A 27,336-nucleotide genomic window follows, 5' to 3' on the forward strand; every position below is an offset into this window, starting at 1 on the left:
TCTCTCGCTGCTCTCTCGCTGCTGCTCTCTCGCTATCCTGTTAAAATCAAAATTGAGGACATATACTTAAAAAAATCATGTGTCACATTGTTACATTAATTAGAGGCCCAATATTTGTTTGCACAGTTGCCTTTCACAATTAAAGTTCGTAAATTGAAAAATATAGCAGTGTATGAACTGTCATCTGGGAGAAGTACTGTATAAGTTGAATCCTTAAAATTAATAAAGATTATTTGACAGAGATATTATCCTGTGATATTCTGGTGAAAATAATTGGAATTGCTCTTTAGTTTTTAAATATATTATTTTTTCATAGTCAAGGCAAGTTTATTTATATAGCACATTTCAACAACAAGGCAATTCAAAAGCGCTCTACATATTACAGCTAAAGCCAAAAGACCAAGTGCAAAAAAACACATTTTAAAATTACATTTAAATACAATTAAGTAATTTAGGTGCCAAGGGAATAGAAAATAGAAACAAGCCAAAAGTTACATAGTCTTGCTATTTTTTAACTAATATAGTATCATTTCAATATGTGCTATATTTTGGATTAATATAGTTTGTTATGTTAATTATCTTATTTGTTGTGTCTTGTCGGCTGTGCATTTTTGAATGACAAAAATAATGAAAATCTGAATACAATATATTCATAATTAGCTGAATGAAGACCTTATCTATAGTACGTTGAATTGTAAGAGTATGGTTGTGTACTGTATTACTCATCAGTGTATCTGCAGCTTGGACGTGTTCTTTTACCCTTCATACCTTGTGAAACTTCTCCTTTCAGTGAGAAGCTGAAAGGAGGGATGTGTGAGTGGAGGAGGGACTGGGCTGGTGTATGGCTTTGATAGCGGCAGGAGAAGGGTGGCATGGTCAAAGCCGCTCTCTTCCGTCTCCTCCTGCCGACCCCTCTGGGCGCACTTGTCACTGTCCTTGACACACACACACACACACGCTACTGTTGGATTTCACTGTTGCCTGAAGCGAGAAGCTGAAAGGAACTCGGCCAGGCACGACTGGCTATCTCAGTAAAAAATTAATCATATGACCTCTTTTCAAGATGGCCACTCCCTAAAACTTGTCAGCATTCACCCACCCCACTCAAACACACACACACACTACTAATAGTTGTGAGGCATTGGCAGAAAGCCTGGAGAGGGTGGATGACCAGAGGCTGAACTAAGTCAAACTCGGACTACACACAGTGTGTTTCGCAGGAGGATGTTGCTGCCTCAGACCGCCACCCCTTCTAGCAAACGCCCTCCCTGTCCCTGTGGTTGAAGTCTGTCTGTTGCTGTCACAATGACCTCAAACTGCAAAAAGCAACAACAACACCAGCACCGCTCAGGCCAGGTGTCCTAATACATTCTTTTAAAGGCTGTCAGTTGTGTAAATACTTAATTTTATATGACAGGAGATTTAATTATTTGACTGCTGGAACATAGGTTTCTCTATTCGACCAGACCTTGTGATTGCTTACCTTCCTTTACCTTACCTGTCGTTCCCGGCCAAATGAAACCACACAACACCGACTCACACAAGCAGAGAATGATGAAAGCCCGCCAGAGAGGAAAAAAAGGTACATTCAATGAAATTATTAAAATGACTTAACAAGATTTGGGGCTGAAGGTAGGGAGCTTTGGCCTTGCTTAATCTAGCTGGAGCTTCTTAGAAGCTTTTCTCATTGGCACACGGCTTACAGTGCGAGGCAGTCCCTGTGACTTTTAATACTGGTTCCTTATGCCTTGCAAAAAATGTCCATCTTAATAACATATTTTTGTGGTGCCACAAAGCAGCTATTGTTGTTGTGCACAAATACAGTTTATTTTAGCCTAAACCTTCTTGATCATTCATTTGCTTGGAATAAACCCTATAAGTACCCACCTGTATGCTAAGAAGTTTGAGGTCACTCAGGAGTAAGACAAGTTTTTTATCATCTGCTCATTAATCTGCTACATTAAAACATACAAAAGGTGGTCTGATAGAGCCAAGTCAACAACTGATGAGATATTTATGCTCATCCCATATGAAATGATGTCGTACAAAGTGTGACCAGGGATATGATTTGGCTCATTAACATGTTGTTTGAAATCCATACACTTTTTATGTCTTATTATATAATATATTGTGTTTATATTCTATTATTACTGTGGAATCTAACACACATGTCCATCTTGCCTCTCTATTCAAATGAGAATAAAACATTTACACCTTGCTTCAGGTGATCAACTTGAATTGGAGGTAGATAGGGCATAGACAGTAGTATTATAACATACAGTGTAGCATCATCTATATTTTCTGTCATTCAGTGTGGCTTTGTGGCACAAAGGCAGTAAAACTGCCTGTGCCAAAGCACACTGACTGTAATCCTGCGGCCTTAATATTTGTTGGAATGCTGTTAAGCATTCCAACTATTGTTATCCTGTTCTTTATTGTTGGAATGCTGTTAAGCATTATTCTACCTTTTATATTTCTTCCGTATGTATTTTGCTACTTAACTCCTTCCACATTTTTTAAGCTACAGAAACCGTTCAACTATCAACTTTTCATATTTCTAACATTTAAACTGTTTCAATTATTAAGCTTTTTGCAACTTTTTTTTTGAATTGGATGTCTATGGAGAACGTTTTCAAATCCTCTTAAACTTTTTCAACTTTCAAATCCTTCTACTTCCTCATACTTTCAGCTACAGACACCATTTCAACTTTCAAATGTTGAGAAAACCCTGATCTATTGCAGAATGATTCAGCTTTTTGATATATTTTACACTTTTTGAACTGCGGCAATTTAACTTTTATGATTTTTTCAGTCCTGTTCTGACTTTATAATGAGTATTGCGGAGCTTAGAGTGCATGATGTCATCGCTAGAGTGAAGAGCAGGTTCAGAATCTTGTGAAAAAAAGATTTGTCTTTTGCCACTGAGTCCACAATCTTCACTCTTCATGAATAATTTCTGGATTTAAAAGTAGCTAATATTGTCCTTGTCGTAGACAAATGACTGTGGAATCCCACAGATTTACACATTTGGCTCAAAGAGCCGCAGACGACATGAACTCCAACCAACTGCTCCATTAGACTCCATGTTAAATCTGACCACTCATTTCTCAAAGAAAGCAGACGGTACCAGTTTTGTCTATTGCTCTGGAGCTCACATTTTTAACACCACAAACATAAAAAACACATTACCGCGTTTGCCAGTCTTATCTTTCTCACGGTATCCATATTTTGGCACTCAGACTCCTGCTAATTTGTTAAAAGGAGTTAGGGGTTTTGCTCCTCCGCGAATCGCCACCTTATCGTGGTGGAGGAGTTTGAGTGGCTCAGTGATCCTGGGAGCTATGTTGTCCGGGGCATTAGCCCCTGGTAGGGTCTCCCAAGGCAAACAGGTTTCAGGGGAGAGCCCAGACTAAGAACGGTTCAAAATGACCCCTATGATAGTTAGCCCACGGACTATAGCCACCTCGCCCGGACCAGGGACCCAGGAGGGGAGCTCGTAGGCGAGTGTCTGGTGGCCAGGCCTTTGCCCATGGGGCCCGGTCGGGCTCAGCCCGAATAAACACCATGGAGCAGCCACCCTGTGGACCCACCACCCGCAGGGACAAGCATCGGGGTCGGGTGCTATGCAGACCGGGCGGCGGGTCGGCCGGGAGGCCCGGGCATGCCGATCGCCGGCGGCATAGACTAGCTCTAGGGACGTGGAACGTCACCTCGCTAGCGGGGAAAGAGCCGGAGCTGGTGCAGGAGGTGGAGCGATACCAGCTAGAAATAGTTGGACTCACCTCCACACACAGCGTTGGCTCTGGAACCAAGCTCCTGGAGAGGGGTTGGACTTTGTCCTTTTCCGGAGTTGCCCAGGGTGAGAGGCGCCGGGCAGGAGTGGGGATACTCACGAGCCCCCGGCTGAGCGCCGCTTTGTTGGAGTTCTCCCCGGAGAGCGAGAGGGTCGCCTCCATGCGCCTACGGGTTGCGGGGAGCAAGGCTCTGACTGTGGTTTGTGCTTATGCACCAAACAGCAGTTCGGAGTATCCGGCCTTCTTGGAGTCAGTGGGAGTGGTCCTGGAAAGGGCGCCGCCTACCGACTCCATAGTTCTCCTGGGGACTTCAACGCTCACGTGGGCAATGACGGAGAAACCTGGCGGGGGGTGATTGGGAGGAATGGCTTGCCCGATCTGAACCTGAATGGTGTTTCGTTATTGGACTTCTGTGCTTGCTACGGTTTGGCCATAACGAACACTATGTTCGAACATAAGGTGGCTCATAAGTGTACCTGGTACCAGAACACCTTAGGCCGGAGATCAATGATCGACTTTGTAATCGTATCATTTGATTTGCGGCCGTATGTCTTGGACACTCGGGTGAAGAGAGGAGCAGAGCTGTCAACTGATCACCACCTGGTGGTGAGTTGGATCAGATGGCAGGGGAACCGGTTGGAAAGACCCGGCAAACCCAAACGTGTAGTGAGGGTAAACTGGGAACATCTGGCGGAGGACCCTGTCCGGGAGGTCTTTAACTCCCACCTCCGGAAGAACTTCTCACACATCCCGAGGGAGGTTGGGGACACGGAATCCGAGTGGACCATGTTCAAAGCCTCTATTGTGGACGCGGCCGCTAGGAGCTGTGGCCGGAAGGTAATCGGTGCCTGTCGTGGCGGCAACCCGAGAATCCGGTGGTGGACACCGGAGGTGAGGGAAGCCGTCAAGCTGAAGAAGGAGACCTTCAAGGCCTGGTTGGCCCAGGGGTCTCCTGAAGCAGCTGACAGGTACCGGCAGGCCAGAAGGGCTGCAGCTGCGGTGGTCGCGAATGCTAAAACTCGGGCATGGGAGGAGTTCGGGGAGGCCATGGAGAAGGACTTTCGGTTGGCCTCAAGGAGGTTCTGGCAAACCATCCGACGGCTCAGGAAGGGAAAGCAGGGCTTACCCCACGCTGTTCTCAGCAGGGGGGGGGGGAGAACTGCTAACCCGGACGGAGGACATCGTCGTGCGGTGGAAAGAGCACTTTGAGGAACTCCTAAACCCGACCAACATGTCCTCTGCAGAGGAGGCAGCGCCTGAGGACCTAGGGGGAGGCTCACCCATATCCTTGGCAGAGGTCGCTGAGGTAGTTAAAAAGCTCCTTGGTGGCAAGGCGCCGGGGGTGGATGAGATCCGCCCTGAGATGCTGAAGGCGCTGGACATAGTTGGGCTGTCCTGGCTGACACGCCTCTTCAATGTCGCATGGGGGTCGGGATCAGTGCCCATGGAATGGCAGACCGGGGTGGTGGTTCCCATCTTCAAAAAGGGGGACCGGAGAGTGTGCTCGAATTACCGGGGTATCACACTACTCAGCCTCCCGGTGGAAGGCTTATGCCAGGGTGCTGGAAAGGAGGCTCCGACCGCTTGTCGAATCTCAGATTCAAGAGGAGCAGTGCGGATTCCGTCCCGGCCGTGGAACAGTGGACCAGCTCTTTACCCTCGCAAGACTACTGGAGGGGCTCTGGGAGTTTGCCCAACCAGTCTACATGTGCTTTGTGGACTTGGAGAAGGCTTTCGACCGGGTCCCTCGGGGGGTCTTGTGGGGGGTGCTGCGGGAGTATGGGGTCCCGGACCCGTTACAACGGGCGATCCGGTCTCTGTACGACTGCAGTAGGAGCTGTGTCCGCATTCTCGGCAATAAGTCAGACACGTTCCCGGTGGGTGTTGGCCTCCGCCAGGGCTGCCCTTTGTTTTGGTCCTGTTCGTGATTTTCATGGACAGGATATCTAGGCGCAGCCTGGGGGCGGAGAACGTCAGTTTCGGGGGTCTCGGGATCGCCTCTCTGCTATTTGCAGATGATGTGGTCCTGTTAGCCTCCTCGATCGTGACCTCCATCATTCACTGGGCGGTTTGTAGCCGAGTGTGAAGCGGCGGGGATGAGAGTTAGCACCTCCAAATCTGAGGCCATGGTTCTCTGCCGGAAACCGGTGGATTGCTCCCTCCAGGTGGGGACGGAGTGCCTACCTCAAGCGAAGGAGTTTAAGTATCTCGGGGTCTTGTTCACGAGTGAGGGTAAGATGGAGCGGGAGATCGACAGGCGGATCGGTGCGGCTGCAGCAGTAAAGCAGGCGCTGCACCGGACCGTCTTGGTGAAGAGGAAGCTGAGCCGGAAGGCAAAGCTCTCAATTTACCACTCGGTCTACGTTCCTACCCTCACCTATGGTCACGAACTCTGGGTCGTGACCGAAATGACAAGGTCGCGGCTACAAGCGGCCGAAATGAGTTTCCTCCGTAGGGTGGCCGGGCTCAGCCTTAGAGATAGGGTAAGGAGCTCGGTCATCAGGAGGGAACTTGGAGTCGAGCCGCTACTCCTTCGCGTCGAAAGGAGTCAGCTGAGGTGGTTCGGGCATCTAATTAGGATGCCTCCTGGACGCCTCCCACTGGAGGTTTTCCAGGCACGTCCAACTGGGAAGAGACCCCGGGGAAGACCCAGAACACGCTGGAGAGATTACATCTCCCAGCTGGCCTGGGAACGCCTGAGCTGGAACATGTTGCTGGTGAGAGGGAGGTCTGGGTCGGCCTGCTTGGCCTGCTGCCACCGCGACCCGACCCCGGATAAGCGGTGGAAAATGGATGGATGGATGGAGTTAGGGGTTTTGTTCAAAATCACTGTTTACTGTAATGTTTCTTAATCAGTCTGCCTCTAACACCAGGTGCGTCCTCACCATGGCAACCAGTTACACACATGCACGCAGGCACACTCTCTCTCTCTCTCTCTCTCTACACACACACACACACACGCATGCATGACTTGGAGATATTCAGTCAAAGGCATTGTTAAACCTCCTGTCTCTGTCTGTCTGTCTGTCTCTCTCTTTCTTTCATACAGTCATTCAGATCTTAGATATCTTTAGAGAACCCCCCCCCCCCCCTCCCATTTCAAAATAAAAGCCCCAGAGAGTGAATTCTAACTGAATGCTTGTGATGAAGCCTGTCATTTAATAACCTCTGTGTTTGTGTCAAACATTATGAATATGTCTCCTCTCCCTTTCTCTCGCCCACCCAGTCCCACCCTTTCAAAATAAAAGCTCCATAGAGTAACTGTATCTTTAACATGAAGCTCAGAATGAGGTTCGTACAGAAATTATGGGAGCGTTCTCTACATGTCTCTCATAGTGAAACACACAGAGCATGTGGTGTACCTTGAAAATACATGCTTAGTTACTACCGGTAACATTGGCGTGTATATATATTGTGACGGGCAGTAGAAGCCACACTGTCAAAATTTCCTGCGAAATGTTCTAGTTCTCATTATGCTCCAGCTGGAATTCTAGTGTCCCCTGGGTTGACAATTTTACTCCAAAAGGAACATCATATTGATGGATATTGAACAGAGTGATCAGATTGCACTGATAGTCATATATCACTAATGAAAAGTGGAAATGTGCATGTCAGATGATAGACTGCTCATATGACACAAGGAGAAAGGTTAGCTGCACTGATGCATGTGGGCAATATAGTGGGTCACAGCTATAGCAAGGTTATGGTTTGCAATGGATAGTAGTGCATGTGTGTGAGAGGGAGGGTGAGAGAGAGAGGGTTCAAGGCCAGGATGAACTGCAGGTGTGATAACCAAAGGATGGAAGTCAATAATGTTCAGGAGCTTGTGTTTTTCCATCACTACAGCCAGGGTGACTTGTGAGGTGTGAAACTCACCATTCAGTCAGTATACGTGTGTGTGTGTAGGTGTAGGTGTAGGCGTGTGTTTGTATGTGTGGTTGTGTGAGTGTCACATGGACTGAGGGAGATAGGCCAGTGCCTGATTCTGTCATCTTCAGCTGCATTCTTACCAGACAAAACCCCACTACAGCTTACTTACATCTGGCGTTTGTCTTTAGTGGAACATTACAATGGACATTCATTCACGGGACAAATAACTCAGATAGTCACAGGTATTTATGGGCTCTGATGGAAACATGACCCTTGGGTGAACACGCATTTTGTTATATATCACTGTTAATATAAATCTTAGCACTCTGTATACACTGTTTATATCCACCTATATTTTATGTATTTAACTGTACATACCAGTTAAATGTTTGTTTACCTTGTTCAGCTTTGTTGTACTTCTTTTAGCCAGTCTATAGTCTGTGTTTGTACATTAACCAATGAATAAAGCAGATTCTGAATCTGTCATGACTCTCAGCATTGTACTAACTCCTTCTTTTCCATCTACTACATTCTCCCTGTCTGTCCTTTTGGTGTGAAGTATTCCTATGCTCTCTCTTTGATGGCCGATGAAGGGCATAGATAGACTGCAGACTCACCGTAATGCTTCAGAGAGGCGGAAAGTGGTAGAGTAAAGACGGAGGACAGCTTGCTCTCTTTCAGGTGGATGGAAGCTCATGAGGTTTGCTGCTGAGAGAGACCAAAATGGAGATTTAACTTTGATTATAATTGAAAGCACTCATCTGCATGGCTGAGGTGATATGAAGCACATTATTGTGGCCCCCATATCATTTTGATTTCCATCTCTGAACAAGAAGCCCCAAAACCCCAGACATCCAGGAGAGATTGTATAATGCTCATTTGGCGGCCGGCTAGGACATTTGGCTCCGATTTAGTTTCTATTTAACCCAAAGAAAAAGAAAAATCAGCAAGGATTTAGGATAATCCTCTTAGCCGACTGCTTTCTCTCCTGCTGCCGACTGACAAATGTGAGCTCAGGCATTCGGACACCCCAACTAAACCAAGCCCAGCTCCTCCTCAACATATTTTATTTGTGAAATGGATAGTTATGGCTTCCTGGTGATTTGGCCAAGGGCCTTTTCCCATTGGTTTGAGCTAAGACAGCCAAAGACAGATAGCGGGATCATAAACTGCCCAGTTATTCCTTGCTGCCTACTAGTCCACCCATCTTTCTTGCTTTGACACATTTTCCAACATTCTTCATCTCAGTTTTTTACGTTATCGGTGTGACTTTTAGAGTAAGGAGCCTAGACATCTGGAGGAAGGGAGAGCCCATGCTCATTCACATCGAAAAGGAGCCAGCTGAGGTGGTTTAGGCTTCTGATCAGGATCCTCCTGGGCTCCTTGCTTTGCATTTATTTCACAGGAACACAATTATTGTTAAAGAAAATAATGAACTCACTCCCATATCAGTACTCTGCCTGTGTGCTCGGACCCACACAGGCCTTTCCCTTCAGTTCAGTCTGGATGCTAAAAGCTAACGTTCGGTCCTCAGCAGCCTCTGATTCCCGCTCTGTATTTCTACATCTCACGTGAACTCCGTGCTCTCGCGTAGCTCACGCTTCATTGTTCTTAAAGTGACAGTACGCCTGCACGTAAGTCATATCTATCAGGGACAGTACAAAAACCTTCCTACCCCCACTTCGCCTGGCTACATTCTCCCCTGCTACCAGTCAACATCCTCGGTGACTTCCTGTCTGTCTATGTTTCCCTGAAGCTTTGAAGTATAGAGAACCATCCCAGCTAACAGCTGGGAGAGTACATCAGGACTAAAAGACACCGCATTGCAAGAGGAGCTAGGCAAGTTAAATGGGTTTTGGTGTATCCCTGCTGTTTTTCTCTGACTCCTGCGTAGAGGGGGAATGGGTGTCAACATTTCCCTCCTTTCTCTTCCTTGGGGTAGGCACAGGCCTCACCCCAAATCCTCAGCACGTGAGCTGGGTCTCTCTGACATGGGCTGAGGACAGGGTACTGATTTCTCCTCCAGGTCATCATCAGGTGGGTCACGTCCCTCCAGCCCAAGTAGATCCCCACCATCAGCCACATTATCCAGGTGGCTCTCAAATCCCTCAGTCAGGTCCAGATTCTCACGTTCCTGAGTTGCGACACCTTTAGTTGCTGGATAATACACTTCCTCCACCAATACAAACTCTGGATCAGGGGACTCAGTTTCAGACTCTGGACTCAAAGTAAGTTCATCCACAGGAGCAACTGCCTGGTGACGTCCTCTCAGTGCTGGTATGGGCCCCACATATGGTCGCAAATTGGACCTATGCACCCTCTTCACCGGTCCTCCCTCCAGTGTCTCCACCGCATATGTGGTCCCTTGGATATCCACAACTTTGTACACAGTAGCCCCCCAGGCATCCTGGATCTTATTCCTTCTGGGTGGTCGGTGACGGAGATACACAAGTTGTCCCACCTCGACCGGCGGGCAGTACACCTTCTCCTGTTGGTGGGCTACCCTCTCCGCAGCCTTTCGCTCAGCACACTCCCTTGCTCTTGCATGTACATCTTGGAGACGCTCCTGGTGCACAGCTAACCAGTCAGTTTTGTCATGTTTCACTTGTTCCTGACCTAACAGTGCATTGATTGGAAGGTGCGGACGAACACCAAACAGCAAGAAGTAGGGTGGGTACCCTGTGGTCAAGTGTGGCGTGACATTATATGCATACACAAGCTCGGACAGGTGTTCAGGCCAACGTCGCTTCTTTTCAGGGGGGAGTGTACGCAGGAGGTCGTGCAGGGTCCTATTAAACCTCTCACACTGTGGATTGCGTTGTGGGTGGTGGGGCGTTGTTCGTGTTTTCTTCACCCCGTACAACTTGCACAGTTCAGCAATCACTGCACTTTCAAAATTCCTTCCCTGATCGGAGTGTAGACGCTCTGGCACACCATACTTCATGAACCATTCTTTCAGAATGACCTTAGCAGTGGTATCCGCTTTCTGGTCTCGTGTAGCACCACCCTGCGAACAGGGAGCAATAACCAAACAATAAAACTAAGTCTCATAATTAGCGTTCACTCATAATGTCAATAGTCTGAGTACTATTACACATTCAGAGTGAAAGTGAAGGTTTAAGTTCGAGCACAGGCCACTACATCCAGTTATTATTACACACATATGCACAAGTAATCACAGACGACTGCTCTTTAAAATATAACAGAGTTTATTAAATAAAATAATAAATGATCAAATCAAGTAATATCAAAATCAACAAACACTATCATATAATTATATGTCTAATACCTAAAGTCAAATGAATAAAGTGGGGTAAGGATATGTATATAGATATATGTACATGTGTGAGTGTGTGGAAACAAAGGGGGGGGGGGGGGGGGCCTACTCAAACAGTGATGGTACATAACCTAAAAAGGGGCGTGTGAGCCTACAAGCAAAGATGGCGGAGTCTATTGACCCGCGACAAGATAGCTGAGAGGTGGCTACGTGTAACCACGTGGGACGGTGCACAATGTGGGTTGGGACAATAGATTACGCGACCACGTGTCTGAGAGGTTCACCCAAAATCAGTGAATCTAACTATGTGTGTGCGGTTTAGTAGGAAGAGAGGGGGAGAGAGAGCGAGAGAGGAAGATCTCTGAGCGCGGTGCTCGGCGCTGCAGTGAGAATGTGAGGACCCGCTGATCACTCGCAAACTCTGCGGTCGGATTCTGAACCGACCGGTCACGCTTGTACGGTGATAGTTGCGGTTCTCAATCTCACTCACAGAGCCGATTTAAAGAAGAGAGAATAAAACCAAACAAAATAAAATAATCCCCAAACCAAGCAGATCGTTATCACTGCGGTGAGATGCGAGTATTGCTCTCTTATCACCCCGGAACTCGATCGGCGAGACGAGGCTCCGCCACCGTGGTTTTGGTCTTTGAAGTGATAAAATCACAACCTCCACATCCACTAGCAGCGACGGATCTAATGTAAACAGTTACAGCAGGAAATACACAATATAACGGGACTCCGTGGTCCGCGATGCTTGCGCAATAACACATTATAACACGACAGTAACTTAATGTAACAAGACACAGGAATAACAACGACATAACGAATAGGCTAAATTAAGCTAATGCTAAGCTAAGCTAGGCCCAGATACCAGTAACTCTTACTTGTAGAAGCTTCGTTCGGTAGGGTACGTTTCCCGTGGTGGGGATCACTCGGTCCTCGAGTAGCCGCTGGCTCTCGGTGGCGCGGCTTCGGGGCTGGCTGGCGCAGACTCGGCCTCCTCGCTGCAGAGAGGGGCTTTTTAACTTCGGCTGAGGGACGAGGTTTGGGTCGTCCTTCCCGGAAATCTTCGGCGAGGAAAGATTGTTACCTTCTGCCGGCGGTGTGTACACAAAAAGGGTGGGAGAACGGGGCATAGGAGTTATCCGTTCTCGCACTACAGGATCCAAAACTCAAAATAAAACAGTCTGTTCGACCAGCGAATGTTACATGTGACCTGATAGGATTTGATGAGGCCGCGGTTCCTCGTGGATCTTCTTGTCCACTGGACGAGTCCGGAGTGAAGAGGCCTTGTGGACCTCCTGACACCAGCGCGTGTCCGGGGTGAAGAGAGCCTTGTGGATCTCCTTACACCAGCGGTGTCTGGACGGAAGAGGAAGAATTCTAGCTGTGCTCAGGCTTATAAACCAGGTGGCACAACCAGTGGGGGGCCCTTTCTTGGCCAATGAGGGACCAGCATCAGGTTTCTGCTGGAGCTGGGGGGTGTGGTCATCCGGCATGAGGTTTCTTGCAGACCCCATGTCAGGCGTTTTGGTGAAAGGAAGGAACATGGCTGCTCCTTTGTTTGAAAAGCACGTGTGAAGGTCTCAGCCAGCAGGGTCAGATCCCAACAACAGCAACAACCTCGAGGGGGCGAGTAGCCAAGAATGGAGTTTGGGGTGCTTGGATCTTGGGCTGTGGCATTTTTCTCAACACACACCTCTGACATCTCTTCACCCACTGCTCTACATCCCCATGCATACCCACCCAAAAACATCTCTGCCTCAGCAGACCCAATGTCCGCTCAATGCCCTGATGCCCCATCTGGTCATGCACACTTTTAAGGACTTGCTCTTTGAGGGAGGTAGGCAACAACAGCTGTTCACACTTTCCAGTATGAACATCCTCAATCACACGGTACAGGAGTCCATCCTTTTCTCTGATCCGTGGCCACTGTTTCAGCCAGGAGCAAACTGCCTTAGATATACCTTTTCTCTCTTGGAAGGTAGGTTTCCTCTGTCTGCTCCAAAACTCTCTCACTACACTAAGTGTCGGATCTGATGCTTGAAATTTCTGAAGTTCTGAAGCCAGCTGAGCGACCCTCCGCTGTTGAATAGCCCCTAAGTTGGCAGTAGAAAGATGACACGGGTTTATTATCCGTAATGATGGTGAATTTGGACCCCAGAAGATAATTCCTAAACTTTTCAGTGACCGCCCACTTTAGAGCGAGGAGCTCCAACTTCATACTGCTGTAATTTTGGTCATTTTTCTCAGCCCCTCTTAGCCTCCGACTTGCATAAGCAATGACTTTTCGCTTCCCCCCCTGTTCCTGGCATAGAACTGCACCTAGACCTTGACTGCTAGCATCTATCTCTACAATAAAAGGGCGGTTAAAGTCTGCATAGCCAAGTGTGGGGGTGCTGGTCAGCTTCTCCTTTAAGAGCTCAAAAGCCTGTAGTCACTGTGGATTCCAGGCTAACCTGAACAACTCATTACTCCTGAACTTGCTGCTCTCTTTGATACAAACATTTACAACATCGTGAAGGGGCCCTGCAATTTGGGAGAAACCCTCAATGAACCTTCTATAGTAACTGCAAAAGCCCAAAAACGACCTTAGCTCTTTCACAGTACTGGGGATGGGCCACTTCTTCACTGCACTTATCTTGTCAGGGTCTGTGCCAATACCTTGAGCTGAAACTTGGTGGCCAAGAAATCTGACCTCGGGTTGAAGAAAATGGCACTTCTTCATTTTGACTTTTAGCCCTGTCGCTCTCAACCTCTTGAAGACGGTCTCTAACCTCACTAAGTGGTCTTCGAATGTTGATCAAAACACTAGCAAGTCGTCCAAATAGATCAATACCATCTGCAAAACTAGATCACTCATTGTAGCCTGCATCAGACGTTGAAAGGTTGCGGGCGCGTTACAGAGCCCAAAGGGCATCCTCAGGTACTCATAAAGGCCGAATGGTGTGGCGAACGCTGTTTTGTCCAGTGGCGGGCCGTGCATTTTATATCTAGGCCTTCACTGCTGTCCTGCAGCTGAAATATCACCTTATAACCACATAATGGCACCACAGCTATTATTCATTTTTAAGGCTGTAACTATGTACATCTTCGTATTAAACCGTTCGGTAGGAGCCATTTGAATAATGCTAGAGCATTTAGAAAATGCAAAAGCCTAAATTCAGGAAAATATAATGTTCTCAGCTGGTCTGGCTGTGGGATCCACTGTCATTCCTTAATGACAAGCCGCGGCCCAAAGAGATTAACATTGGATTTTACTTTCACAACGCGAATGTTGAACGTACTGCTCTGCAGTGTCTTTCCTCGGCTCAGGTTCCTCTATCATGGTGGATCTCACTCAGTCAGAATGCATTTTGATTGGCTGAGCTGCATCACGTGATGTGATTCACTACCCATCAGCCTCTGCTGGCTGTTAAATTTCGTTTCACGATAGTCACGTGCTCGCCCACTGACCAATCACAGCACACTCTGTACCTCGCGGGAAAGCTACACATGGACACTGGCGGCATGTAATGCTGACGTCATTATAGGCCGGCGCGCAGGCTCTGATAGTCAAAGAATACGCCCAACATGTCAAACTAAAGATCTGATTGGTTGAACACTATGACAATCAATAATATCGTCCCCATTTACTTTAATCTGCACTGGCTGCAGGTGAGAGTGTGCAGGCCTCTGCCTCTGTTCTTACCTAGAGACACAGAGGTGAAATCTGATTGGATAAAAGCTCTACTTAAAACAAGCTGCACTGGAAGCAGAGCAACTGAGGAAGACAGTAGCTGTGCAATGAGAACATAAGATAATGGGAAAAAAATGACAATACATGTAGTGTATTTATGAAAAATTATTAAATTATAAAATAGCTCTAACTTTGTGATTCTGTCTAGGCCAGCAGAGAAGGCTTTGCAGGCCCTGACGGCCCACCACTGGTGTCCATTAATACTGAGCAAATACAATGCTTTCCTAGAAAGTCAAAGTATTTATTTGAAGGAGCAATATGACATTCAGAGCATTAATGATGCAGCAAACAACTATTTGCTTTGTAAAGATATGGTATAGTTATGTCTACCAGAACAGACAACGTAGTTGTACTCCCTCTGTGTGTGTTTATAGCCAACTTTTTCCTTGCTTTGTTGACATAGCATGCATGTTCGTGCATGTTAGCGCTCTGCACTGGTTAGCACACTGCTGTCGCTCTGCACTGCTGTGATACGGTGGTTACAGCTGATAATGCTGTCCGGACCATCCTGTTCCCCCTCAGACTCTTAGCTCTGTCACAACATTTGCTGAAGTTTGTACTGTTAGCGCTTTTATCACAATTAGTAATGAGGCGCCTGCTCATGCGTCGCCATGTTGAGAGCCGGTGAGTGTCTTCCAATATTGCATCATGTACCTTTTTAAGGATGTGTGTAATTGCAACGCACATTCTCTCCTTGTAATTAAACACCTCAGAAGTTCAATGTTGATGTTTGTGGAAAAATGAATGGTGGTCAAGTTGAAAACAACTCTGTTCATAGCTCTTGAAAATCTAAACCTTTTTTAGACATCAGTTTTCTACCAAGCATGGTCAGGGTTAAGACATAACAATTGACCTCACATCTATACCTCCAGACTTATCAACTAGCAGCAATCAGTGGTAATGATTAGTCTTGCGGTCTTGTCCGAGACGGTTACTGTGACAAATTGGTTTGTCTTTGGGTTGCATGATGTTTGTAGGGGGACCCCCTCCCATGAGATTTCACCTCTGACACCCAAGCAAATTTAGGCGAATGACGATACTTTCAGGCTTCTCCTTTTTGCGTCACAGTGCTGAAATTAAAAATGAAAGGTGGAAATGGGGACAAAGACTGGTTGAAATGTATGAGAAACAGCATGTGACTGAATTGCTCTCTAAATCTATAAAAATGAAATCCTCCTGTTGCTTAATTTTCTTCCGCAAAGCAGCAACGGTCTCTGGTCACGAGTTATACTGTACATATACTGCACTCAACACATCAAATCACATTTTCACATCCTTTGTGTTACTGTCTTGATATTTGTTGTTGATCATTGCCAGCCAGGTAGCGGTGTGTGGCCTTTATGTGAATTACTGCGAGATGCCCTGTTAGGAGAGCATGTTCCCAGCATTCAGCCACGGTTAGTGAGGAGCTTGTTTCCTAGAGGCATATCAGGTGATGAATAGATATTCCAATCAGTAACATTTGGATTGAACTCTGTTGTTCTGTAAGGAAAACTATCGATCCCTTCTCTACTTAAATAATCAAATTTGAACTGCTTGCTTTTAAGTAAATCCCCAAACAGTTATTACTAGGGTTGCAACTAAATCATTTTAGTACTAAATAGTATTTCAATTATCTTTTATTAATAAATGACTTAATTGTCCATAAAATGTAATTTAGAAATTACTATCTCAATAACTCAGGGCCCAATATTATCTTCAAAACGCTTCATTTGTCTGACCAGCAGTCCAAAACCCAAATAAATTTTGTTTACAATAGTATAATGCAGCAATTTTCTTATTTCAGAGAAACTTGTACCAGTAATTGTGTGGCATTTTTTATAAAAAAGTTTACTCTGGTGCTTGGACTTGTATTTTGATAATTACTGGTAATTACAATTATTGAAAAAAATACGGTAGCACACGCTATGAAGCATTAGTTAAAATAAAGTAATTCATTTTAGAAAAATTAATTTCACTGAATTGTCCTGCAGCTTTAAATTCAGTTCATTCAGGTGTGAAGTGATGTCAATAAAAAAGTCACAATATTATATTTTTCTCATCTTCTAAAAAGATAAATCAGTGAGCATGGACTTTATCTGTGGTTATTAACACTTGTTTCAGCTCTATTCTCTCTGGTAACATCATTGTTGAACAGTGAACTCATGTGTTAGGATTCTGATCATATTGGGCTCTTAGGTTTATTTTCTGTGTCTTCATTTAGATGTGAGTGGGTACGTTTGTTCAAAGGAGTTGTGCTTTGTCTCATAGTGTCGCTTCATTTGCCGCTTTTATCAATAGTTACGGTTTCTGGACATATGAGACATGCTGGTTTTAACTGCCTGTGGGAAGAATTAACATAGAAGAGTCTGTTCATTCATGCTTATAAATTCTGTTCTCTCTGAACACGTTTCTCTTTTTGGAGAACGTCATGTGAAGATAACTTCTCTGATCGGCACAATTTTCCTGCTGTTTTTTCTATTTCCTCGTCTCAGCCCCATGTGTCACGGTGTGTGTAAATCTCACTCGAGTCAGGAAACTTGTCAGAATACTCATATTTGATTGGCTGAGCTGCATCACCTGATGTGATTTACAACGCATTAGTCGGTGTGTTTCCTGCACCGCTGAACAAGTGCCGTAACAGCTGAATAAGTTGCGCTGGTTAAAGTATAAAATTGCTTTCAAGTATGTATATTTCCAAATTATCTATTGGTTTGAGATGCTGGGTCCAGATGCAACTGCGTCTGGGTCCGGATCCCGACCGCGGTCCGCCAGTTGGGGACCCCTGTTGTAGAGTATCGCTGTGTCGTCCGTAAAAACGTTGAGATGAATGTTGTATCTTGGGTCTAATGTGTGCTGCTTCTCAATGACTAGGTATGTGCACAAATTGTTGGCAAAAAAAGTGTGAATCTACTTCGTGACTCGCTTAACCCTTTCCGAGTTTAGTGGAAGAAGAAGCGAAATGCTTCCATACGTTAGCTTTGAAGCCAGGGGGTGCCGGTCGGGTCATATCTATTATATTCAGCTGCTCAAGCTGAGCCACCCTCACCAAAACTCTGCTAGTATTTAGCCTAGCTTAGAACGCAAACAAGACGCACGTCTACTACGTCTGTTGCGTTCAGGGGCAGCGGTAAGGAATGGACAGCCCAGTGTCACAGAATTGTTAGAGGAGATCATAACGTTGAGAATTGAGTTTGAAATGTTCGATTATTGAGTTTTCTGCATCGAGTCAAAATCGTTCAATGGAGAATTGCGATGCATCGAAGAATCTATTTTATTCCTCCACCCATAGTAGATTAGTCTTTTAGTGTCTTTGGCTTTGAGCTAAATGCTAACGTCAGTATGCTAACATGCTGAGGTTTAGCACTAAATCTTCTTTTAACATAGAAGAAAAGATGAAACTCAATTCTGCAAGCACAAAGCAGTAAGGTTTAGATGCAAACTATGTTATGAAGGAGGAACAAGGTTTTGAGTTGTACAGCAATGCTAGCAACTCTATATTTTGACACAACAGTGCTTTGAACTAAATGCTATTGTAATGCTAACATGCTCACAATTACAAAATGCTGATGTCTAGCAGGTACTATTGGACATTTTTATTTTTTGACTTAAATAAAAGCAAGTTGTTGGAGAAATGTAAAGTTTAACCAACTTTAGTAAAAAAAAAAGAGGCTTTACATTACTTATGCAGTTTTTAGGGATGCCATTTTGAGTATCTTTGATTGTGCAATATGCACAGATACTAAATTAAGTTGATGTTAAATCTAATATATCAGTTTATAGGACGTACTACTCAGCTGAAAAAAAATGGTCACTTTGTGACATTTAGACGCATTTCATCTCAAAAAATAACATTAACAAAATTACACAAAGACTTGACACTGGAAGAGTATCACTGGCGGCATAATTATGCAGCACAATATGATTGTATTTAATGTATGGGTCAACAAAATATTTTACTTTTACACTGGAGATTGCTGTTTGTTTGTCGTTTCCAAACATCAGTTAATGTTTTTCCCTTTCATGCCTAAACCTTTCTAAACCTTAACCACAGCCTCGTCGCTGTAAAACTGATTCATGTTAACAGTGATGTGGCATCACAAAATGCTTATATGTGTCACTCTGGACGGCATGGACAAACAACATGAATTATTTTGTGGTTTCATTTGACAGACTTGTGGAAAACCAATCGAAAAAAAGAGATCCAATAGGAAAGGGACCTGAAGACAGTCTGACTTGGTCTAAATAAGCTGGAGGATAATTGGGAACAAACCAAAATGCAGTTGACCCGACGGATCCTAATAAATATTACAGCTATGGTTTTTCCCTGCACTTCTCAGCTCATTCAAAAATCAAATTTTACTCCTCTTCACACAAGTCATTGACATAATGCATTGACACACAGCCAGAGTCTTGGGTCACAGAACGGGGCTTGGGTACTGGGCATCAAGTTACCATACATTTTCACAAATAATATGTTTTTGATAGTTAGTGTCATGGATGACTCTTTGTCATGGATAAATTCAGTGACATCATTTTTTTTTTTTTTTTTTTGCCAGCTTTTAGCCAATAGGGGTTCTCTACGCCTCTTAGATTTCAGAGAGATGCTCATGAAAGTCATCACAGCAGATGCCTTTCTAACTGGTTAACCTATTCATTGTACGTTTACTTTGGGGACTCTTGTAGGGGTTGTAGTTTTCAGCACCGCTATCCAACTGGTCTGGTGTTTACATTATGGGTGTACTTTTTATGGGTATTATTATCAAACCCCTTCCTGCAACTCACTTAAGAGAAACTTCCTCAATGAATCAATGCAGGCTGCTAATAGCCACATGAGACTTGCACTTTGACTGGCTCTCAAACTGGAAACCGATTAGAAGGAGAGATCCAACGATTCACCATTGTACTAGATGTGGGTAATTTATTCATTATTTAGTAGTTCTTGTCAAAAGGATCCAAACAAATTGTCATCATAGCTGACAAGACATTTGTTTTCTTTCGGTGGACTGATTTTGTCATTTTCTCTGTACAAACAGGAAAAATAGATGCAAAAAGCCCTTTCAGGGGACTTCCATAAGCAGCTCCTCAAATGGCATCAGCACTCTGCTTCTGATAACTATGCTCCAGTGGTTTTGTGCACTTCAAGAGACGTATCTGCTACTGTGAAGTGCTCATACCGAACATGAATCACTGTATCCTGGCTAACTGCCTGCTCAGACTACTTGCAGTGTAGGATGCACTTCTAGATGCAATTTTCCAATTGCTGCTGAAACAAAAATGTAGCCCACATCTTCCCATCTCTGCTAAAAGCTATTGCGATTTTAATGCATATAAGCTAATTTACTCTCATCATACAGAATGAACTGTTGCAGCATCAGCAAATCTGTCGCAGAATGGACCCTGCGTGTAATAGTGTCAGTAACTGGCTGTTCTGATCAGTTTCACTCTTACAAGTGTCCTCCTACTCTTTACTGTACAGGACTATACAGCGATGAGCTTCCAAGTCCTCTGCTGAATTTCACATGGCGGTGCCTTCAAGACCCTCTGCCACTGGTAATGGTGCCAAGTGTAGAGGCAGGACTCAAAACCCAAAGTATGCTTTATATTTGTTCATGAAAGAGGAGATGGAAGAAGGAAAAGGGAAATGTTGATGAGCAATCAGATCCTGGACAGTCTTTTAGCTGCTGATGCTCCAGTGAATTGATTACATTTAAATAAATCAACAGAAACAACTGATTTCTTTAGATTATCAAAGTTTTTATTTGGACTGTTTCTATTGTAGAAGGTAGTTTAATGACAACATAAAGCAAGGTCTGTGAACTGTTTTCTTTCTTTGCTTTAACGTCTGACATGAGCCTGTCAACCATAACACCTTTCTGTGGACACTGCGTCTTGTTTGCCCTTTGAGTTGTGACCAGTGTGGTTGATACCTCTGTTAGTGTCATGCTAAGGCAAAGAGAAGTTCAGCAGTCGTCTTTATTCTTCCCCTTACGACACAGGTTTATACTTCCTCTGTGAACTCTGCATAGTATCCATTCTCTGAAGGCAATCACAGCTAAGGAGCATTCATAAAAGTTTGAGTGTTAAAAATCTGTTTGTCTGACTTTGTGACTGTCACAGCTACACCACAGGGCCAGAAATATCCCAAACGGGTGGTGCAGGCTTCGTAGTAGCAAGGTAAACATTCCCACAGACATGTTCAAATGTTTTTTTTTAAGTTGCCTCACAACTCTCCTGCAGCTTCTGTTGGCAACATGTGGTAGATCTCTGGAAGACACTATTTTCTTCTACAATCCATTCTGCAGTCAATAAAGTCAGGCTTGATACAATCAGGCCAGAGAAGATAGCCATAAAGCCTTTGTTCAGGGTACACCTGAGACTCCTTGAGCTTTATCATCCACAACCATTGCACTGCTGTAAAGTAACAAAAATAAACAGATAGAGGGCACTGATCTGTGGAAAACAAACTGCTGCAGTAAAGCAGAATGGCCATTTATAAAGAAAGACAGAAATTCATTGATGACCTGTTAATGTGTGGAGCATCATACCTCGTAGTTTAATTGTCTCAGCATTACAGAGCTGTGTCATGCAACTATATTTCTGAACTTCACCATACTAAAGCATCAAATGTGACTGCACTTGTTAAGTGATTATCTGGTTGATTTTATGATGCCTTGCTTTTAACCACTGTAAATGAGATTCAATTCGAATGGCAACCCTCCTTTCAGCAGTGTTTTTAACACTAGTCATGGCAAGTACCTTTGCTGCAATAAATCAAAAACTCCTATCTCACACTAAACCCTGCTCTTTCAAAGGGAAAGCTTTAACCTGCTCTGGACAAAAATTGGCACAAATTCTTTTGGGATGCTGAATGAATGGATGATCGAAAGCCTTGACACATTCTCCACAGGCAGATACAGCTCAATCCTTTGTCTTGTCGGGGGACTCTGGCTTTCCTACCAAACCACCCCAATTGCTAGTTGGGCTAGCCCTGTCAAACTTAACAGTCTGTCTGTGGGGGCCTGACTCAGACTGACAGCATCCGTCTGCCTCAGCATTCGGCTCCCTGCAGAAATCAGACCGTGGCATGTCAGGACACACCCAGCTACTGTATATGTCCTCTGGCTTATCTTTAACACTCCAAACCACTGCTCTGCTCTACCATTAGCCATGTTTGAACCTATTTCCCCGGGCGCCTGTCATTGGCAGCCCACTGCTCCCTATATATACAGGGATGGGTCAAATGCAGAGAATAATTTCCCCACTGTGGGACTAATAAAGGAATGTTTCTTCTTCTTCTTCTTATTTCAGAGTATGAGCGTAGTTCTAGCGACAGCAGTTTTCCCTGACATGCATGCACAGTGAGGAAAGACATTTCTTGAAGGATACACTTCTGTCTGACACGTCTCATCAAAACACATCAACCGCTTACATGTTGGGGACATTTAGGTGGATTTATTAGCCCCTTCTCTATATTTTGGTATTCTTATCGCATCCTGTTGTGCTTGATTTGCCTTCCCTGAGATGTCAGGTGCTGGAGCAACCTTGACATATAAGGATATTAAATCTGATTTCGCACCTGTCGCTGCCCTAAAGTGCTGCCACATTCTCTGTTTTCTCAAGTGCATCAAGGAAAATACAATTTCACCCTCAGTCTGTCTCTGTCACATCCACTCTCGCAGACACTTTCGTGTCCACCTTTCTCCCCCCTTTCCTGTCTCTCGTAATATCACTCTTCTTTTATACCTCAGTATGCTAGTGGTTTATATCCTTCAACTCTTTATTTCAGCTGCATGGCTTCTACCACATGGGTTTTGTCTGTAGCAACTTGTTTAAGCCTTTGTGTATCAGAATCAAATGTTTCTCCATCCAAGTTATGAGTCATCCAAATAAAATACTGTTTTTTTTTTTCATCGAACCCTTCTCCCCTCTCATCCTCCCTGTGCTCCACCATCTCCCCTCTCATATCCTGGCCATTCTGTTTCAAAGTTATTATACCTCATTAATCTATAATCACTCCCAACCAGTCTATTAATCAAAACGTCTGGATGGCAGGCAGTGCAGAATGAGCTCTCATATAAACTAAAAATCATTATTCTTGCCATAAAAGGCTCTGGGGCACAGCAACCCCTGCCCAACCCCCAAATTAGCCTTATTATTGCTGGAACATCTTTCCTGACTTATTCCCCTTGCTTTGAATCATCTTTATGTTTTTCACACAAGTAACTGCTAAATAATATAAACTCTCTTCCGGCGCTGCACAAGTGGCAGCTTGTTACAGCAGCTCCTGCTCACCGTTGAGCTTTTGTCCCTCCACTTCTATTTTGTGCTTTTTTTGTGGTACCTTTCTTCATTTAATTACCGTATTTTCCGCACTATAAGGCGCACTTAAAAGCCTTTAATTTTCTCAAAAAACGACAGTGCGCCTTGTAATCCGGAGCGCCTTATATATGGATCAATTGGTTAATTGGTTGATCCATACTGGTTGTACACGGCGCTCTGTCAAAATGTTTCAGTACGACTGGTAAACTACAAAGCCGCACCGCGGTAAACACCGGTACTGTGCTTACTCCTAGTCCAACAGCACAGCTCCATCTAGTGGATGCATAACGCAACCCCAGTCAAACGTTTGACTGTAGTAGCTTCTATTCTATGCGCCTTATAATCCGGTGCGCCCTATATATAAAAACAGTTCTAAAATAGGCCATTCATTGAAGGTGCGCCTTATAATCCGGTGCGCTTTATAGTGCGGAAAATACGGTACTTTTTTAACTTTAGTGCACTATGGACTCCAGACAGGTTTGTTTTGGTCTATATACAGTTTTTTGCACTTTTCACAACCGTGTCCGGGGATCCAGCAAGCAGCCATGCTCCCATTGTTAGCACCAGGGAGCTGTTAGCATTCTGTAACATGGCGGTGCTGCTATCGGAGTAGAGATCCAAAGTTCCCCGCAAACTGAGGAGGAAGAGACGGGGTCACGCCAGTAGGAGGAGTTATAAACCCGCCCTTCCCTCCATCATTATGGGGAATGTGAGAGCTCTCCCCAACAAGACAGACGAGTTATCGGCATCAGAGCGAATATCGGGAATGTAGCAGAATGCTATTTACGGAGACATGGCTTACTGCGCTAACTCCGAACGCAGCATTAGACAGTTTCCGTATTATACGGGCGGACAGAACAAAGGAGAGTGGTAAGAGGAAGGCAGGCGGTCTGGCAGTATTTGTAAATGATAGATGGTGTAACCCTGGGCACATCACTATTAAAGAACAAATCTGTACTAAGGAGCATGAGGCCTCACTACCTACCAAGGGAATTCCCGCATGTTATCGCAATAGCTGCGTATATTCCCCCCTCTGCTAACGCTGAGGTGGCCTGTGACATCATCCACTCAGCAACAAGCAGGCAGACACAACATCCGAATGCACTCCTTATCTCTGGTGACTTTAATCATCCAAAATGTTACATGCCACACTAGAGACAATAAAACACTGGATCTATTTCATGCCAACACCAAGGCAGCATACACCTCATCACATCCCCTGTTAAGATCTGACCGCAACCTGGTGCACCTCTTGCCTGTGTACAAACCTCTCGTGCACAGACAGACAGCAGTCACTCACAGAGTCAAAAGATGGTCCGATGAGGCTCTGAAGGACTGTTTCCACTTAACCATGTGGGAAGTTTTTAGTGATGCCCATGGCGAGGACATCGACAGTCTCACACACTGTATAATAGACTATATTAACTTCTGTGTGGAGAATGCCGTACCCACAAGGACGGTACGGTTTCCAACTCCTGAAATAAAGGCCCTCCTCAAGGAAAAGAAGAGGGCATTTAGGTCAGGTAACAAGGAGGAGCTGAAGACTGTGCTGAGGAGGAGGATCAGGGAAGGGAAAAACAGATGTAAGATAAAAATGGAGGATCAGTTGCAGCAGAAGAACATCAGCGGGGTCTGGAAGGGCCTTAAAACCATGTCTGGCCACCAGGAACCCAACTCCCAGCCTGTGGGGGACCAAAAGTGAGTGAATGATTGGAGCTCATTCTTCAACAGATCATGATCAGTCATCCTCCCCTCCCCCTAGCCAGTCCCCCATTGTCTGCACCACCTGTATATTGCCCCACCTCCACCTTCCCTCCCACAACATTCAGCTCCCTTCCACCCTCCACATACACTGCACTTCCTGTTCAACACTCAGCACACAGCCTCCCCCCAACTTGTCCCTCACAATAAACCAGATGAGGACAAAACTGAAGAAGTTCAAGGCCAGAAAGGCCTCGGGTCCGGATGGCATCAGCTCAAGGCTTCTCAAGTCCTGCGCAGACCAGCTGTGTGGAATTGTGGAGAACATCTTCAACCTGAAGCTGGGGAGAGGTGCCACAGCTGTGGACAACATCCTGCGTGGTACCAGTGCCAAAGACAACGCACCTGAACCTCACAGCATGGATCCTGGACTACCTCACCAACCGTCCACAGTATGTGCAGATACGGGAGTGTCTAACCTGGTGTCCTGTCTCAGAGCAGACTCTATCTGCTGAGGAGACTCCGGCCTTTTGGAGTGTAGGGAGCACTCTTCAGGATCTTTTCCGACTCTGTGGTGGCATCAGCCATCTTTTATGGAGTGGTCTGCTGGGGCAGCAGTATCTCCACTGCCGACAGGAAGAGACTGAATAGACTGGTTAAGAAGGCCAGCTGTGTCCCGAGATGTCTATTGAATACAGTGGAAGTGGTGGAAGAGAGAATGATGGCTAAGCTATCATCCCTGATGGACAACATCTTCCACCTCATGCAGGACACTATCAGCACTGTGCAGCTCCGGCTGCTTCACCTGCGGTGTGTTAAGGAGAGATACCGCAGGTCCTTCCTTCCTGCCACTGTCAGACTGCACAATCAACAGTGCTCCTAATAGACCAAACACACCATATCAAAACCTGGCAAATGACTAATTCGTTCATTCATGTACAGTATCACTGTACGTATGTGAAATATAAATACTCTGTGCAAAATATACACTTGATATTTCCTACCTCATATGTGCAATAATGTGTATCCAAACACTCAATCTGATTATATTGTATTTTTTGCTTTTGTTTTTTTTTGCAATTTACATATTTGTTATACCTCTTCTGTTTGACTATTTATTATACTTGTTTTTTTCTTTTGTTTGTTTTTTGTTTGTATTGTTTTCTAGTGATGTCTCTTGTTGCTCTGTCCACTTTGCTGCTGTAATCCTGCAAATGTCTCTGCTGTAGGACTAATTAAGGATTATTTGATTTTTTCTTAAAATCCTTTGTCTAATAAATGCTACTAGGCAAGTTTTTTTTGAAAATACAGCAGCTGCATCTTGAATTATGTGGTGAGACATAACATACATTTCATAATTACGTTTTTGCATGAAGTTCAGTTACCTCAAATACAAAAGGAATACTCCAACAGACTGTGTTGTTCAGTGGCTAATTCATGTTGGCAAAATGTATAGTCTTACAGTAAAGGGACAGTCAAGTAGTCATTACGATATTCACCAGTAATTATGTAATCAGTGGGTAAAAAATAAGCTCTCTGAATTGATTGCTTAATAATTTCTTCAACAGCCACACCCTGATTTATGTTTTATCTCATTGGCTTGGAGGGAAACAGTGTGATGTGCACTTCCTGGTTGGCCTACAAAAATGCATCATCATCTCTGCAGCATTCTATAATGGGCCACTGGTTGAACGCGGAGCAATATCGAGCAGAGTGGCTTGGGAGCAAACATTTTCACATCCTCAGAATGTGCTCCAGGCACTGAATTTTTCATGCATTCCAAGACTTTTGTCTCTCCATTACCTGTCAGAAACTCATGAGCATGCACAAAATCCACACTGCCAAGAGCACATTGGACCTGGGAGCACATTGGACCTGGGAGCACATTGGACCTGGGAGCACATTGGACCAGGGAGCACATTGGACCTGGGAGCACATTGGACCTGGGCATGAGAGCAGAGTGGAGAGGTGAGAATTTCCGCCCCTCGCTAAAGTTGCTGTACGATCCCTCTATTATTTTCAGGACAAACTGGACTAATATGTTTGCTGCAGTGATGCCATATGGATACATGGTTACATGAACTTAAATACAAACGAAAAACTGACATTTAATCTCATTCATTCAAATCACACTAAGAACAAAAGCCTTGGTGATCAGGGGGAAAATTAAACAATGTAGCCAACACAGATCAAAAACGATTACATTTCTTTCAGTCAAAACCTGAAAGCAGTTGCTGTCGGCAATGACACAGAGAGCCACATCACAGTCCTTGTAGTCCCAGGAGCTAGACTGCTTCACTTGCTTGGACTCCTCCTGCATCCATACAAGGCCCTAACAATGGGTACTTCTCAAGTATCTTAATTGCATCCCCGTCTCCCTCACTTGGGTCCTTTCCTTGCGTCTTAGTCCCTCCCACCAGGGATGCATGGAGGAAACCATGCGAGGAGAGAGGAAACGAGGAAATATGTTTTAAGAGACATGAGACGTCTTTTCCTCAGTTGAGTCACGTGAAGCGACGTCTGTGATGATGGTGGATCAGCTGTCAGTCGGCTTTAACAGCTGGAGAGACTTTAGATAAGTTTGTGTCTGTTCACATGATCACTGTACTTAATAACTAACTAATAATACTAATAAAGACACACAGTAATCACCA

At 44.9% G+C, this 27,336-nt stretch overlaps 1 protein-coding gene across 1 annotated transcript in view; it reads left to right on the plus strand.

Annotated features, from left to right (window-relative positions):
* sorcs2 (sortilin-related VPS10 domain containing receptor 2) overlaps positions 1-27,336 on the plus strand; it is a 284,143-nt gene that overhangs the window by 123,340 nt on the left and 133,467 nt on the right. The gene's annotated exons all lie outside the window — the stretch shown is intronic.

This window comes from Anarhichas minor, unplaced genomic scaffold (genome assembly GCF_050575085.1).
Source record: "Anarhichas minor isolate MPS153535 unplaced genomic scaffold, ASM5057508v1 ptg000009l, whole genome shotgun sequence".
Lineage (NCBI taxonomy): Eukaryota > Metazoa > Chordata > Actinopteri > Perciformes > Anarhichadidae > Anarhichas > Anarhichas minor.